Source organism: Oryctolagus cuniculus, chromosome 21, assembly GCF_051225735.1.
Source record: "Oryctolagus cuniculus isolate XC-2025 breed Fujian yellow rabbit chromosome 21, ASM5122573v1, whole genome shotgun sequence".
Taxonomy (NCBI): domain Eukaryota; kingdom Metazoa; phylum Chordata; class Mammalia; order Lagomorpha; family Leporidae; genus Oryctolagus; species Oryctolagus cuniculus.
In genome coordinates, this window is record NC_142887.1 from 10,812,616 (window position 1) to 10,829,720 (window position 17,105).

The following is a 17,105-nucleotide window of genomic DNA, read 5'->3' on the forward strand; positions in this document are numbered from 1 at the left end:
TTTTTTTTTTTAAATTTATTTATTTATTTGGAAGTCAGAGTTACACAGAGAGAGGAAGTGACAGAGAGAGCTGCCAGCATTGCAGGCAGTGGCTTTACCTGCTGCACCACAGTGTGACCCTATCACTTTAAGTGTTCCTATTTGCTGACAGCGTCTTATTTTTTTTTAAGATTTTTTTTTTTTTTTTTTATTTGAAAGGCAGCGTTACACTCAGAGGGAGAGACAGAAAGAGGTCTTCCATCTGCTGGTACACTCCCCAAATGTCCATAACAGCTGGAGCTGGGCCGATCAGCAGCCAGAATCCAGTAGCCAGGAGCTGCTTCTGGGTCTCCCACATGCTTGCGGGGGCCCATGCACTTGGACTGTCTTCTGCTGGTTTCCCAGGTCATCAGCAGGGAGCTGGATAAGAAGTGGATTAGCTGGGACTCGGGACTAACACTTCTGTATGGGGTGCCAGCACCCCGGGAGGCAGCTCAGCTCCCTCTGCCACAGTGCTGGCCCTGTAGCACCTTTTATTTATTTATTTTTATTTATTTATTTTTTTAACAGGCAGAGTGGATAGTGAGAGAGAGAGATAGAGAGAAAGGTCTTCCTTTGCTGTTGGTTCACCCTCCAATGGCCGCTGCAGCCGGTGCGCTGCGGCCGGCACATCGCGCTGATCCGAAGCCAGGAGCCAGGTGCTTCTCCTGGTCTCCCATGGGGTGCAGGGCCCAAGCACTTGGGCCATCCTCCACTGCACTCCCGGGCCATAGCAGAGAGCTGGCCTGGAAGAGGGGCAACCGGGACAGAATCTGGTGCCCCGACTGGGACTAGAACCCAGTATGCCGGCGCCGCTAGGTGGAGGATTAGCCTATTGAGCCACGGTGCCGGCCCCTGTAGCACCTTTTAAATTAAGGAGCCAGTTAACTTTCTGATCTTTAATGTCTTGAGTCAGTCCTTCAGTGTCTAAGTAAGCTTTCACTCTGAAGATTTTAGATTTATTTATTACTTGAAAGTCAGAGAGATGTATAGAGAGGGAGAAACAGAGAGATCTTCCATCTGCTGATTCACTCCCCAAATGGCTGCAACAGCCGACTCTGGGCCAGGCAAAAGTCAGGAGCCAGGAGCCTCATCCAGATCTCCATGGGTGGCAGGGGTCCAAGCACTTCATCCATCACTGCTATTCTTCCCATGCCGCTAGCAGGGAGCTGGATAGGAAGTAGAGCAGCCAGGACACGAACCAGCGCCCATATAGGATGCCAGCATTGCAGGTGGCAGCTTTACCTGCTGTGCCACAGCGCTGGCCCCTACACTCATATTTAAACATATAGTGGAAACACTACTTATCTTTCTTTCTTTTTTTTTTTTTTAAGATCTATTTATTTATTTGAAAGGCAGAGTTACTGAAAGAGAGATCTTCCATCTGCTTGTTCACTCCCCAGTTGTCTGTGACAGTCAAAGCTGGGCCAGACCCGAGCCAGGAGCATCTTCCCGGTCTCCCACGTGGGTGTAGGGGCCCAAGGATCTGGGCCATTTTCTGCTGCTTTCCCAGGCCATAGCAGAGAGCTGGATCGGAAGTGGAGCTGCTGGGACTTGAACTGGCGCCTATGTGGGTGCCGGCACTGCAGGTAGTGGTTTTTCCCGCAGTGCCACAGCGCCAACCCCTGTTATTTACCTTTCATCTTTTGTACTTATCTTTTAGAAATGGGAAGTTTGTGTTTTTAATTTTGTGTTAGTTTTATTTTACTTAATGAATAGCTTATTTTCATTTGTTTGAAAGTCCGGGAGAGAGAAACAGAGACAGACAGAGATCTCCTATCTACTGGTTCACTCCCCAAATACCCTCAACAGCTAGGATGGGCCAAGCCAAAGTCTGGACTCTGAAACTTAGTCCAGCTCTCACCTTGCTGGCTGGGACCCAACTATTTGAGCCATCGCCTGAGATCTTCCAGGGTGCTCATTAGCAGGAACTGGAATGAGAAGCTCAGGTGGGAGTTGAACCCGGGACTCCCAAGGTGGCATGTGGGCATCTCAAGTGGAGTCTTTAACAACTGTGCCAAATGTCTGACCTGTTTAAAAAGCTATGTATTGTAACTGAAATGTGCATAAATACTTACACATGGGTATGCAGAGAAATACCAGTGCAAATAGATCCCGCGGTCCTGGTCCAGTAAGGTGAGAGATGGCTGAAGACGAGCCGCAGTTGTGATGTAGGACTCTGGGTCACTTTATTTTTACTTATTTATTTATTTATTTTTAAAAATTTACTTTATTTATTTGAAAGATAGAGTTACAGAGAGAGGTAGAGACAGAGAGAGGTCTTCCATCCGCTGGTTCACTCCCCTGATGGCCGAAATGGCCAGAGCTGCGCTGATCCAAAGGCAGGAACCAAGAGCTTTTTCCGAGTCTCCCACATGGGTGCAGGGGCCGAAGGACTTGGGCCATCTTCCACCACTTTCCCAGGCCACAGCAGAGAGTTGGATCAGAAGTGGAGCAGCCGGGACTCAAACCAGTGCCTGTATGCGATTCTGGCACCACAGGTGGAGGTTTAAGCTATTACACCACAGCGTGGGCCCCACACTTTATTAATTTTTTTTTAAGATTTACCTATTTGCTAATCCTCTGCTTGTGGCGCCGGCACACTGGGTTCTTGTCCCGGTCACTCCTCTTCCTGTCCAGCTCTCTGCTGTGGCCCGGGAGTGCAGTGGAGGATGGCCCAAGTGCTTGGGCCCTGCACCCCATGGGAGACCAGGAGAAGCACCTGGCTCCTGGCTTCGGATCAGCGCGGTGCGCTGGCTGCAGCAGCCATTAGGGGGTGAAATAACGGAAGCAAGGCCTTTCTCTCTGTCTCTCTCTCTCTGTCTCTCACTGTCCACTCTGCCTGTCAAAAAAAAAAAAAAAAAAAAAGATACACCTATTTGAAAGAGTGACAGAGGGAGGGAGAGACTGAAAGAAAGATGCCTTGACAGCTGCTGATTCACTCCCCAGGGACTCAAGGACTTGAGCCGTTACCTGCCGCTTCCGGGTGCATCGGCAGGGATGCTGGATCAGAAGCGGAGTAGCCAGGCCTTCAGTCCAGCGCTCCAATAACGGGGATCGGGTGTCCCAAGCAGCGGCTTAACCTGCACCACAGTGTGCGCCCCAGGGTCACTTTACCTGACATCCTTCGGTGGGGCTTCCCTGTGAAGCGGGGTGATGGCAGCAATGGGCTCCCGGTGGCAGTGATGGAACACTTGATGGGGTTCCAGGGGAGCTGGAGGTCATTGAAGAAATGTTGGTGTTGGTTAATGATCTTGACAGTGGAATGAAGAGTCTACCCTGTGCAGGACGCTCTGACCACAATGAACAAGGACATCCCTGTGGCAGGCGGGGGCCTTGCCTTAGCAGACGGCTGTGGGTGCTCTTGCCTTGGTGCCTGGCTCTCTCGAGTTGCTGTGGTAAATCCTGTGAAAGCAAGGTGATGAGCTATGGAGGCGTGTGGAACTGAACGCAGGCGTGGACATGCGGCACCGCGGTTAAGTTGCCGTTTTTCACATTGTAATTTTGCTTGCATCCTCCATATCTCCTTTTCTCTTCCTTTTTTTGAAATAAATTTATTTGAAAGGCAGAGAGAAAGAGAAAGATCTTCCATCCACTGGTTCACGTCCCACATGGCCACAACAGCTGGGGCTGGGCTAGGTTGAAGCCAGGAGCCAAGAGCTTCTTCTGGGTCTCCCATGTGGATGCAGGGGCCCAAGGACTTGAACTATTCTCCGCTGTCTTCCCAGGTGCATTAGCAGGGAACTGAATTGGAAGTGGAGCAGCTAATACTTGAACCAGTGCCCATATGGGGTGCTGGCAGTGCAGAAGTAGGCTTAACCTTCTGTGCCACAGTGCTGGCCCCTTATTGTATTGTTTTGTGTCATACTTTGTAATGATTTCTGAAATGTATAAGTTATCAACTCTGCCTTTAGCTTGTGTTTAAACTAAGTTTATAAAAAGAGGTATACTGGAAGAAGCTCCTGGCTCTTTTTTTTTTTACAGGCAGAGTTATAGAGAGAGAGAAAAAGGTCTTTCTTCCGTTGGTTCACCCCAAAAATGGCCGCTACTGCCAGCGCACTCTGCCGACCAGGAGCCAGGAGCCAGGAGCCAGGTGCTTCCTCCTGGTCTCCCATGCAGGTGCAGTGTCCAAGGACCTGGGCCATCCTCCATCTGCCTTCCCGGGCCACAGCAGAGAGCTGGCCTGGAAGAGGGGCAACTGGGACAGAACCGGCACCCCAACTGGGGCTAGAACCCAGAGTGCTGGCACTGCAGGTGGAGGATTAGCCTAGTGAGCCGCGGCGCTGCTCTTGGCTCTTGATCAGCGCAGCTCCAGCCATTGCAGCCATCTGGGGAGTGAACCAGCGGATGGAAGATTCATTCTCTCTCTCTCTCTCTCTCTCTCTGCCTCTCAAATAAATAAATAAACCTTTAAAAACACATAATAGGTGGTACAGAAATGACTTGGATGACCTTGAGAGAGGCATCAGGCAGCTCTCAGTCCTGTGAGGATCTGTTTTTCAGCCAGGAGGTTTTTTGTGGTCATTTTCAAGTTCAACTAAGATGCCACTTTTTCCATTTTATCTGAAAAATTAAATAGTGAAATAGTTTTCTTAATTTGATTTTTCACTCTGTGTAGGGATTTTTAGTTACTTCAAATCCTAGGCTCCTGCTACCGTACATTTAGAAATCCGAGACGTTGCACTGTGTCCTAGTGTTTCGTGATACTCAGGAAGGCCTTTGCGTGTTTCCCAGGGCTCTGGACTCCTGAACAGGTCGAGGCCCTGCAGCCCTTTCGTGGCTGTTCCTCCAGCGAGCAGGCCAGCTCTCTGGGAGACGGATTGCCTTTCTGCTCTTCCCGCGTTGGGAGATGGTTTTCTTGCACTTCGGAGCATTTGTTCCTGGCAGGGCCGTGCGGCCTTTCCCCTGTTGAATCGTCCAGCTGTTTCTGAGCCTTGGAATGTCCTGCTGAGGTGGCGGGATGAAGGCGCAGTGTGGAGTTTCCCTTCCTGTTCCCATAGCAGAGCTGCTGGCGGGCCCCTGCCCGCCGCCGTGTTCAAGATCGTGTCCTGCTCCCCTAACTCAGCTGAAACCAGTGACCCGGGCCCTGCTTGCTTTCTCCCTCTTGTCTCACTTAGCATGCCGTGGCTCCCTGTGGCCTGTGCCCTGAGCTGTGTTAGGGGACATCACACACACTCCCCTTGTGTCTGAGGGGCAGGTTTCTGGGACCCAGAGCTGGCAGCGACCTCAGGTGGCTTCACGTCACTCATGGTCAGCCGGCATTGCCTGACGCGCCTGAGCCTTCCAGGTGCCCTGCCTTGGACAACATTGTCCACACCCAGGGTCAAGGGTGGTTGTCAGGGCACACGTTCAGATAGCTGGCACGGTGTTTCACATCACTTGATTACAGTGTGTAAATGTGCCAAGGAGTGTTCTCTTTGTTGCTTCCTTAAGACGAACTGACTGTTGGAGTCCGTGCTGTGGTATAGTAGGTTAAGCCTTAGCTTGTGGCAACGGCATCCTATACGGATGTGGGTTCAAGTCCCGGCTGCTCCACTTCCAATCCCGCTCACTGCTAATGTGGCTGGGAATGCAGTGGAAGATGGCCCAAGTGCTTGGGCCCATGTATCTGCGTGGGAGACCCAGAAGAAACTCCTGGCTCCTGGCTTTGGATTGGCCCAGCCCTGATCATTGTGGCCATCTGTGTGGAGTGAACCCGGAGATGGAAGACCTCTCTCTCTCTCTCCCTCCCTCCCTCCCTCCGTCTGTAACTCTGTCTCTCAAATTAATATATAAATCTTAAAAAAAGACTAGTGGGCTGAGACAGTGAGAGTGAGGCTTCTTCCCCGGGTCTACATCTTAAATCATGACTATTAGACTATTTCTAATGCGGTTTATTAGTTTGCATGAAGAAATGAAGAGCTGATACTGCAGTCATGTCCTGCAGGTCTGCCCGCCGTCCCCAGCCTCTCTTTCCCCGAATTCTGCTCACACTTTCCTTGACCTGGCGTTGGTGTCCTGTGAGCAGAAGGGCAGGAAAGCCAGCACGCCCGTAGCTCCGGCCCCACCGCGCTCACCCCTCTCTGTGCTCGAGATGCTGCCTCCTGCTCTGTCGGCCGTCCCCGGCTCTGTCTCTGGTCTTGAGACACACATCCCACATTTTCTTACCTGCAGCTCCCGTCTCTGTTTTGAGTGTCGTGTGAGCAGTTTTCAGACTCAGCGGGCTTAGCTTGGCCCTTCACCACCCACAGGGCTTCCTGATTCATAAATGTCCCCTGTCAGATATTTTAAAGTTCCTCTTTCTGTAAGGGCTACTTTTTCCTTTATGAAGCCTAAGAACAATTAAATTATTCACAACTTGATGTTTTACATTCCTCTGCCGTATCCCTCACATGTGTCGTTGTGGAGTGTGAAAGTGTGTTGCGTAGCCACTGCGATTTGGGCTGGTTGGTTGGGAGCCTTACTGTTGTTGCGAAGAGGAGCCTACTTGGTACTGTGCCTTCACAGTGTGTTCTGGGCCTGTGTTACACAGGCCTCATGCCTCATGTCTGTTGAATATTTGAAATTTGGAGAGTTCAGATGGAGATGTGGTGACAGTAGAAAATACACAATGAGTTGCAAAGACCTGGTATGAAAAAAGAATGTTTAATCTTATTTTGATTATGTTTTGAAACAGTATATTAGACAGTATATTAGATAGCATATTTTAGATATGGACTTAATTGAATTATTAAAACAGTTTTTACTTATATTTTTAAATTTTCTAAAATGCCATTATCAGGAAATTTGAAATTACCCATTTGTCTAACAATCTGTTTTTGTTAGCATTTTTCTGGTTTTATTCAAAGATTTATATATTATTTATTTGAAAGGCAGAGTTAGAGAAGGAGTGACAGAGAGATCTATCACTCCCCAAATGGCCCAAACTGCCAGGAGCTTCGTCCAGGTCCCCCACGTGGGTGCAGGGGCCTAAGCACTTGGGGTCTTCTCCACTGCTTTCCCGGGCACGTTAGCAGAGAGGTGGATCAGAAATGGAGCAGGGGCCAGCACAGTGGTATAGCAGGTAAAGCTGCCGCCTGCAGTGCTGGCATCCCATATGGGCGCCGGTTCAAGTCCCAGCTGCTCTACTTCCAACCCATCTCTGCTGTGGCCTGGGAAAGCAGTAGAAGATGGCCCAAGTCCTTGGCCCCTGTACCCGTGTGGGAGACCCGGAAGAAACTCCTGGCTCCTGGCTTCAGATTGGTGTAGCTCTGGCCGTTGTGGTCAGTTGGGGAGTGAATCAGAGGATGGAAGACCTCTCTCTCTGTCTCTCTCTCTCTCTCTGCATCTCCTCTCTGTGTGTAACTCTTTTAAAGGAAGGAAGGGAGGGAGAAGAAAGGAGCAGCCAGGACTTGAACTGCTGCCATGTGGGATGCCCACACTGCAGGCAGCAGCTTTAACCCCCTGCCACAGCGCCGGCCTGACAGCGTCCTTTTTTTTTTTTCTGACAGGCAGAGTGCACAGTGAGAGACAGAAAAGTCTTCCTTTTCCATTGGTTCACCCCCTAATGGCCGCTGTGGCTGGCGCACCGCGCTGATCCGAAGCCAGGAGCCAGGTGCTTCTCCTGGTCTCCCATGGGGTGCAGGGCCCAAGCACTTGGGCCATCCTCCACTGCACTCCCTGGCCACAGCAGAGAGCTGGCCTGAAAGAGGGGCAACCAGGACAGAATCCAGCGTCCCAACCGGGACTAGAACCCGGGGTGCCGGCACCGCAAGGCGGAGGATTAGCCTAGTGAGCCGCGGCGCCGGCCAGACAGCGTCCTTCTAAGAAAGCATAGTGGCGCCAGCAAGTGCAGTCATGCAGTTTGAGGCCTGCACCTCTGAGCACCCCTGGGGTGGTGGGCATCTTGCCACGGCTGCACCGAGCTTGCTGAGCAGCCCTGGGATGGGAAGCCTTCTGCGGGCGCCACGCTCGTGTGCTTAGGGAGGAAGACACGGTTACTTGGTGCTGCAGTTCTGTGGATTCTTGTTTTGGTGTTGAGTCAGCTAAGAACTCTTCTGAACTCTGTGTGCCACAGTCCTGTGGCTGAAAAAAGAAACCGCATCTCAGTGCTGGCCACGAGGAACGTAGTCATAGCGTGATGGCGCAAACAAGAGGGGAGCGGTGCGCTTCATCCTCCAGTGACACAAGCCTGCGAGTGGCTGGGGCAGCCGAGAGAAGGAAGAGATAGGGCCAGAGAGTGCCCGTGTCTCCTTGTTCTGAGTTGTTGCCTGTGACCTCGGGAGTGGGGCTAGAACGCGCCTGGGCCCGGGATACCAGGCCTGGCTCCAGGAAGAGAGCTCAGTTCACCATTGATTTGTTTTGCTGGTCTCAGGTGCAGTTGAAGGACTTGATCCTCCTCTGTTTTCATTCAGAAATTGAAGAAAAGATGCCAGTACCCTTCAGTTTTGTTTTTTCTGTATACACAGAAATAAAACAAAGAAGGGAAAAAAATCAAATAACTTGCCCCTCTTCAGTGACAGCGCTGAGCTTGGAAAGCTGCCCGGGTGTTGTGTAAGGCAGGCAAGGAGCTCAGGTTTCGCGTCTCCCTCGCTGGGGGTGGGGCAGCGAGTGGCACACTGTGCAGCACTTACATAAGCGTGACTTCACAGGACGTGCCGCTGTGAATGAGCTGCCCCGTCCCAGGACGGGAGCTGAGAGCGCAGCCTTCGGCTTTTCCTCTCAGCTTGAGTGCGAGGTCGCTGCAGAAGTCTCTCTCTCTCACTGGACTTCACACTGCTCTCACGTGACTCCCCTTCCCTTCTGTGATTAAGTTCACGGACATAGGAAGTTGTTTTAGGACAGAAGGGAGCTCGGGCGGCTCCAGGTAAGTCCCTCCGCCTGTCGGGGGCTGGGTTGGCGCCGCTCCTGCAGCAGGAAGCTGGAACTCCCTCTCCTGGCAGGTGAAATTCACTGCCCATCCTTCAGCTCCGCTTTGCCTCCCAGCAGAATCTCCAGGTTTGTTTTCCCGCTGCTGCTGCGGGAAGCTGACCGCAAAGGGCCTGCCTTCGCCAGGGAGCTGTGATTGCTGGGGGCCATCCAGGGCGGCTGCGGGTGCCAGGAGAGGCAGAGCTGGTCAAGCCGATCTTATCAGAACGGGGCTCCTTCTCCACTGCCGGCAGTTAGCGCCACAGCGGCTTCACCTGAGTCCTTGAACTTTCACTTACAGGTTTTGAATTTGAAATTCAGAAGGGTGGGGTTTGATGAGTGTCATCAGGCGGTCGTGCGGACACTAGGGTCTGGGAGGGTCCTGTAGCTGGGACAGAATCCAGCCGGCTCCTTTCCCACTCTAGCTCTTTCTATACTTCTATTTTTTGGAGCCATGGCATTAAAAAAAATTAATAAACAAAGCTTGAAAGAATCAGAGCAGAATCATTTGAGCCTAATTTACACCATGCTTGTTTTAGGGAATGGCTCGTTTTGAGGAATGTCTTGTTTTTGTAAATCGCTTAAGCGTGTCTTTAGAATGCCAGGGGTTGGGGTCAGTGTTGTGATGCAGCGTGTTAAGCAACGGTGGTTTCCCGCGTCAGAGTCCTGCCAGCTCCACTCCTGTCCAGCTCCCTGCCAGTGCACCTGGGAAGCCCAGATCGAGTGCTGGGCTTCTGGCTTCTGCATGGACCAGCCATTTGGGAAGTAAACCAGCAGATGGAAGATCTCTGTCTCTCCTCCTCCTGTCACTCTACTTTTCAAATGCATATTAAAAAAAGGAAGACTGCAGGAGGTCAGCAAAAAGGGGGATAACCAGATTTGATTAAAATATGTGTCTTCTGTAATAAAAGCCTTTTATTATGGGTAATTTCAATCATATTGAACAGTTACCACGTCATTGTCAGCCTTAGTTTCAGTGTGCTGCAATCAAACCTGAGTTTATTTTTTTAATTAAAAAATGTATTTGAGAGAGAGACAAAGAGAGTGCTTCCATCTGCTGGTTTTCTCCTCACACCCTGCTTGGCCAGTACAGGGCTGGGCTGAAGCTGGGAGTTGGAAACTTGGTCCTGATCTCCAAGTGTGGCAGGAAACCAATTACTTGAGCCATCAGCACTGCCTCCCAGGGTCTTTATCAGCAGGAGGCTGGAGGTCAGGAGGTCAGGAGCCAGAGCCGGGTGTCCAGTCACCTACTCTGATGTGGGTAGTGCCTTAACCACTGAGCTACATGCCTGTCCCCAAACCATGTGTTTTAAAAACATGCTTCGGGGCAGGTACAGTGACATAGTGGGTAAAGCCCCTGCCTGCAGTGCCAGCATCCCATATGGGCGCTGGTTCAAGACCCGGCTGCTCCACTTCCGATCCAGCTCTCTGCTATGGCCTGGGAAAGCAGTAGAAGGTGCCCAAGTCCTTGGGTCCCTGCACCCATGTGGGAGACCCGGATGAAGCTCCTGGTTCCTGGCTTTGGATCAGCACAGCTCCCGGCCATTGCAGCCATCTGGGAATTGAACCAGCCAATGGAAGACCTCTCTCTCTCCTCTCTCTGTAACTCTGCCTTCAAATAAATAAATAAATTTTTAAATAAAGTTTCATTCTTGCCAGTGAAATGACTTTTTACTTTTACTTATTCATATTATTATGCTTTTTTTGGTCTGAAGCATTTCCATCTCAGATGTGTGTCCTCAAAGTTAGTTTTTTGAAGTAGTTTACTTAGCCTGGAGGATTCCAGAGCTCTGAGCAGAGGTTTTATCTCTGTCACTGTACAAGTGTTCGGTAAGGGAATCTGGCCACTCTAACAAATAACCCGACTAATTTTAGAGTTTGAAGTGATAAAAATTTATTTTCAGTTCTGGAGGAACCCAGAGTAGTTGTTTCTTGGTGGGGAGATGTGGAGAGGGGGCCCACGCTTGCGTCCTCCACTGCGATTCCACCATCCCCAGTTTGTGCCTTTAAGGCTGTTCCCATCAAGCTGTTGGAAGCCACGTGGGAGGTTCTTGTGAGCTTGGCCCGGGAATAGCACACAGCTCACCCTCTACTCTCATTCCATTGGCTAGAACTCATACTCAGCTGCAGAGGGAGCAGGGCCACACAGTGGGAATCTGACATGGAAGGTAAACGGGCATGGTGAGTGGCCAGACACTGTCCACGTGTGCCCACGTCCTGTCCCTGTGGCACTGCCTTCATGGTCCTGTACACCATAGGGTCCATTCCTTACTTTTTCAGTTGTAGCCAATTTTTAAAGATATTTATTTATTTATTTGAAAGGCAGAGTTACAGAGAGAGCGAGAGCGAGTGAGCGAGAGGTTTTCCATCTGCAACGGCCAGAGCTGCGCTGATCTGACGCCAGGAGCCAGGAGCTTCTTACAGGTCTCCCACGCGGGTTCAGGGGTCTAAGAACTTGGGCCACCTTCTACTGCTTTCCCAGGCCATAGCAGAGAGCTGGACCAGGAGTAGAGCAGCCAGGACTCGAACTGGCACCCATATGGGATGCTGGCACTGCAGGCAGCGGCTTTACCCGCTATGTCACAGCGCCAACCCCTGAAGCCAATTTAATGTGACTCAAAGATCATTAGATATTTTTTCCTGATTATGAAATTAATTATCCTGGGGCCAGTGCTGTGGTATAGTGGGCAAAGCCGCCACCTGCAGTGCTGGTTTCCCATATGGGCGCCCGTTCAAGTCTCAACTGCTCCACTTTTGATCCAGCTCTCTGCTATGGCCTGGGGAAGCAGTAGAAGATGGCCCAAATGCTTGGGCCCTTGCACCCATGTGGGAAACCTGGAAGAAGCTCCTGGCTCCTGGCTTCAGATTGGCGCAGCTCTGGCTGTTGCAGCCATCTGGAGAATAAACCAGTGGATGGAAGATATCTCTCTCTCTCTCTCTCTCTCTCTCTCTCTCTGCCTCTCCTCCTCTTTCTGGATAATTCTGACTTTCAAATAAGTAAATAAATCTTTTTTTTAAAAGAAATTAATTAATCTTAAATTACATTAGAAAGACCCCCAAAACCCCAAGGTTTATGTATACAAGCAAAACCTACCAGAAGCCCAACGGGTGGAGTTGATTATTGCTAATTCTTCATTAGAGTTCCTTCAATATAGGAATTTTTAACTTCTTAGGAATCACAGTAAAATTTCACTAGTTATTTTCTTTGTTTTTAAAGATTTATTTATTTGAAAGGCAGAGTGGCAGAAGGACAGATTGTGTATCTGCCAGTTCACTCCCCAGATGGCCAGAACAGCCAGGGCCGGGCCAAGCTGAAGCCCAGAGCCAGGAACTGCATGGAGGTGGCCCCCGTCGGTGGCAGGGCTCACACACTCGAGCTGTCATATGCTGCTTCCGGTAATTAGCAAGGAGCTGGGTCAGAAGGGGGGTAGCGGGGACTCAGACTGTACCCAGCACTGCCCGGATTTCACTAGTGCTTTTTCTGCACTGGCCTGTGAGCTCCAGAACTCAGAAAAGTGGGAAAGAAACAACCTGGCCATTTTGCCTTTTCTGAGTAAAAGATACGGCTCCACAGCTGTAGTGAGGGTTTCTGCTTTGGGGATTTTCAAAGTGAATGTCTTACTTCTACCTCTCCTCTTAGTAAGTAACTAAATATTGGGGCTGGTGAAGTTGCCAGTGTAGTAGAATGGCAAGGTAATGGGTGATATTTTAGATTTATAATCTACTTCCTGCTCAGTTTTCAGAGTTCTTACACAGAGACTAGTTTTCCAGTAGAGAATATTAAGAAAAAGTTTGAAACTTGAGCCAAAATAAAAACTTGCAAACTTGAATTATGTAAATACGAGGCCTTCAAAAAGTTCAAGGAATAGGCCAGTGGGGTTAACCCAAAGCCCGCTGAGCCACAGCACCCGCCCCTCTGTGTACATTGCTGGTTTGAGCTGCTCATCTCAAATGGGAGGACACTTTCAAAGGAACAAGTACGTTTCTCCAGTCAACAGCTCCACAGCCAGGGATAGAGAACCTTGGAGTTTTTTTTTGTTTGTTTGTTTGTTTGTTTTTTTAAGTAGCAAGTTTTAGCCTAGATACAGACCAGCCTCAGAATTCCTATTTGTGAGGTCATCATCATGACCTCGTAGCCAAGTGGTTCGAATGTGTTGCCATCTTCCAGCAGGATGTGAGCTGAGGCCTGGCCCAAGTCTGCAGACACCATGAGGTACCCTCTGTCTTGTCTTACTAGGTTTGTGTGGACTTCTGTGAATTCACTAGATAAAAAATAAACACGTTGATGTCAGACACTCTGTATTTAGTGAAAAGATATTTTTTAATAGTTGTTGTGCTTTATTTTTTTTTAAAGAGTTATTTATTTATTTGAAAGTCAGAGTTACACAGAGAGAAAGGCAGAGAGAGAGAGAGGTCTTCCATCTGCTGATTCACTCCCCAGTTGGCCACAACAGCCAGAGCTGTGCTGATCTGAAACCAGGAGCCACGAGCTTCTTCCCGGTCTCCTGCGTGGGTGCCCAAGGACTTGGGCCACCTTCTACTGCTTTCCCAGGCCACAGCAGAGAGCCGGATCGGGAGTGGAGCAGCTGGGACTAGAACCTGCACCCATATGGATGCTGGCGCTTCAGGCCAGCGTGTTAACCCATTGCACCACAACGCTGGCCCCAAGATATTTTATAATGATAGGAAAATCATTGTTTTAAACATCTTATGGCAGGACATTTAAAAGCAGAAAACTGGGAGGTTGAGCAACAAAAATATTTTCCCTGAGAGCAGATCATGTGGTAGGTCAGTGGCTCTCTGCTCTGTAATTGCTATCAATACTCCCTTCATGTGGACGTAGCGTTCTTTGTTTTGTGAAAATATACCTGATATCCGCAACACCAAGCAAGTAACAATTTGAGATGATTGGATTTGATCATTAGTGATAAAAAATTATTTCTTACCCAGAGGTAAGAAATGTGATGTGACGGTTCAGCTGCTGTCACTGTTTGTTGTTCATTGTATTGCTTCGCTCTCTGCACCTGTTTCTGTGGGAGCTGGAAGACAGGGTGTTGGTGCTGGTTCATCCAAATGTGCCGGAGCCCAAGGCCATTGCATGCACTTTTCCCCAGGATCGCCCCTCCTCCTGACGAATGGAGACTTCCAGGACCCTGTGGTTCCTGGGTGCCAGGCGCAGGCACTTGACAAATCATCTCCTCTCACCTTTTTCTTTCTTTCAGACGAATGGTTTTGTCGCTTGAGCACGTAGATTTATGCTGCCAGGGCGCAGCCCGTGATGACTCATGCTTGCACCTGTGGTGGGGACGACTTGCTCCGTCTCCGTTTCAGGCAGTTGTAAATTCAGCTCTCCGGGATCAGGTGCACGCGCGCATCCTCGTGCTTCTCTTCCCACGATGCTTTCGAACGGCAGCTGCTTTCTTGGTTAAATGCTGAGCCCCTTGGGAGGGTCAGGAGCAAGTCCTGTGCTCTTAGGGCTCCCCAAGGCTTCATCGCCCCTCACAGACCCTGTGTGGGCGGCAGCATCAAGGGTGTGTGTCAGGACCACCCCAGCTGGTGAGGGACTCTGGCCCCTTTTGCCTGTTTTGTAAGTCTGCTCTTTCACATCTCCAGACATAAACCTGTGCCAGGAGGGAACACTGTGGCCAGGGGCCAGAGCCGACCAGGTGAGGCCTTGGCTGGGAGCATTCGTGCCACCCGAGAGGGCAGGGGCCAGGGCCGACCAGGTGAGGTCTTGGCTGGGAGCGTTCGTGCCACCCGAGAGGGCAGGGGCCAGGGCCGACCAGGTGAGGTCTTGGCTGGGAGCGTTCGTGCCACCCGAGAGGGCAGGGGCCAGGGCCGACCAGGTGAGGTCTTGGCTGGGAGCATTCGTGCCACCCGAGAGGGCAGGGGCCAGGGCCGACCAGGTGAGGTCTTGGCTGGGAGCATTCGTGCCACCCGAGAGGGCAGGGGCCAGGGCAGACTGGGTCAGGCCTTCCCCTCTTTTGTTGAAGTGGCACAGGAAGTCGGTATTGGAGTCGTCTTCTCTATTTGATTTCCTGCGTTTAAGCTGAAAGAATTAATCTCTCCCCCAAACTATAACAATTTTGTTTTGCTGTTTCTTTTTACCCCCCATGAAGCATGTTGGTACCAGACTCCACAGCCTGTTTTTTGTAGATGTTCCTTTTTTAAAAAAAGATTTTTTTTCATTTATTTATTTGAGAGGCAAAGAGAATGCCCATCTGCTGACTTGATCCCCAAATGTCTGCAACAGCTGGGGCTGGGCTAGGCAGAAGCCAGGGACTGGGAACTCAATCCAGGTCTCCCATGTGGGTGCCAGGCACCCAACTATCTGAATCATCACTGCTGTACATGGGCAGGAAGCAGGAGTTGGAGCGAGGTGTCGAAGCCTGGCACTCCCACATGGGACGTGGGCTTCTTAGCCAGCATCTTTTTTTTTTTTTTTTTTTTTTTTTTACAGGCAGAGTGGACAGAGAGAGACAGAGAGAAGGGTCTTCCTTTTGCCGTTGGTTCACCCTCCAATGGCCGCCGCAGCCGGCGCACCGCGCTGATCCGATAGCAGGAGCCAGGTACTTATCCTGGTCTCCCATGGGGTGCAGGGCCCAAGCACCTGGGCCATCCTCCACTGCCTTCCCGGGCCACAGCAGAGAGCTGGACTGGAAGGGGAGCAAGTACTTGGGCCATCCTCCTCTGCACTCCCTGGCCACAGCAGAGAGCTGGCCTGGAAGAGGGGCAACCGGGACAGAATCTGGCGCCCCAACCGGGGCTAGAACCCGGTATGCCGGCGCCGCAAGGAGGAGGATTAGGGCCATTTTCCACTGCTTTCCCAGGCACATTAACAGGGAGCTGGATTGGAAGTGGAACAGTCAGGATATGAACCGTTGCTCATATGGGATGCCAGCATTATTGGGCCCCTTTATGTCTTTTCTATTTATTTATTTAATGTCTTGTCTTAAGTTTACTTGAGAGGCAGAGAGAGCTGCCATCCATTGGTTCACTCCCAAATGCCCGCAAAGGCCTGGGGCTAAGGCTGAAGGTGGGAGCCAGGAACTCAGTCCAGGTGTCCCATGTGGGTGCAGGAATCCATCACTTTAGTCGTCACTGCTGCCTCCCAGGGTACACATTAGCAAGAAGTTGGAGTCAGGAACGGAGAACCCTGGCACTCAGATACAGGATGTGGGTGTCCTAACCAGTAAGCTGAACGCTGATTTCTAGCAAATTCCTGGGTGATGCTGATGCCACACATTGTGCAAACCACTGCTTTAGGGCAGCTGTGTATCTGGGTATTGCCCTTAGAAATGGACATGTTTTATTTTGGACCAGTAGAATCTTGAGGTAAAGGAAGTTGCTCATTTGAAGTGTAAGGCAAGTAAAATCAGTGATAGAGCCAATGTCTTGGCTTGATCTCTAAGAATCTTGGAGCCCTGACCTTTGTAACTTGATGTCTTACGGAGATCTTCTGATGTTGGTCACACTGAGCTCACTCTTCCGTCCACATGTCTTATGCATCCCCCTTTCTTTTGTCTTTTCTGAAACTTTTTTTTTTCTTTTTAAAAATTGGAGTGGCAACTCCTGTACTCACTGTACTTTTCTCTTTGCCGACTGGGAAGTCCCCTGGTGCAGCCTTCTCTTTCTGCCCGTCCACTGCATCCTCTGGTCTTCTCGAGCACTTCCAGGGCCACCACAGGGAGGCACTTCTCTTGAGTTGTGTTGTAGTCTGGGTCACTTTTCATCTGTGGGGTCTTCTCTCCCCACCGCGGTGTAAGTTCCTTGAGCTTAGATCTGTGCCATGTTTCTGTCATCTGTAGCAAGCGTCTGTTAATACTGGATACACTTCACCCTCCTGGTTTGTAGAGTTACTAAAATACTCGAGACTAATTTTTCTCATTCATTTTATTTAGTGAGCATTATTTTATTTTATTTTATTTTTTTATTTTTTATTTTTTGACAGGCAATGTGGACAGTGAGAGAGAGAGAGACAGAGAGAGAAAGGTCTTCCTTTGCCGTTGGTTCACCCTCCAATGGCCGCCACGGCCGGTGCGCTATGGCCTGTTCCATGTATAGATATTCCAGTGTTAGTGCATAAAGGTTTCTATTGCTTGTGTCCTTACGTTAGGTTTTCTCATGGATTGCTCAGGTCAGACTGTTGGGGTTACTCAGTCTCCTAATGTATTGCTGTAACAACCAAGTATACAAAAACAAAATAGCAATCGTTGGGCCCA

General features: G+C 50.2%; 1 protein-coding gene across 30 annotated transcripts in view; it reads left to right on the forward strand.

The window, feature by feature from the left end:
- The window catches only part of CLIP1 (CAP-Gly domain containing linker protein 1), a 133,804-nt gene that overhangs the window by 14,128 nt on the left and 102,571 nt on the right, over positions 1-17,105 (forward strand). For 13 of the 30 annotated variants that reach the window (XR_016227095.1, XR_016227096.1, XM_051837733.3 and 10 more), the window contains exon 1: positions 8,568-8,842. The exons of the other annotated variants lie outside the window; for them this stretch is intronic. The gene's annotated coding sequence lies outside the window, so the exon portion shown is untranslated. Of the gene's footprint in view, positions 1-8,567; positions 8,843-17,105 lie in introns of those variants that run through there. 30 annotated transcript variants of the gene reach the window in all.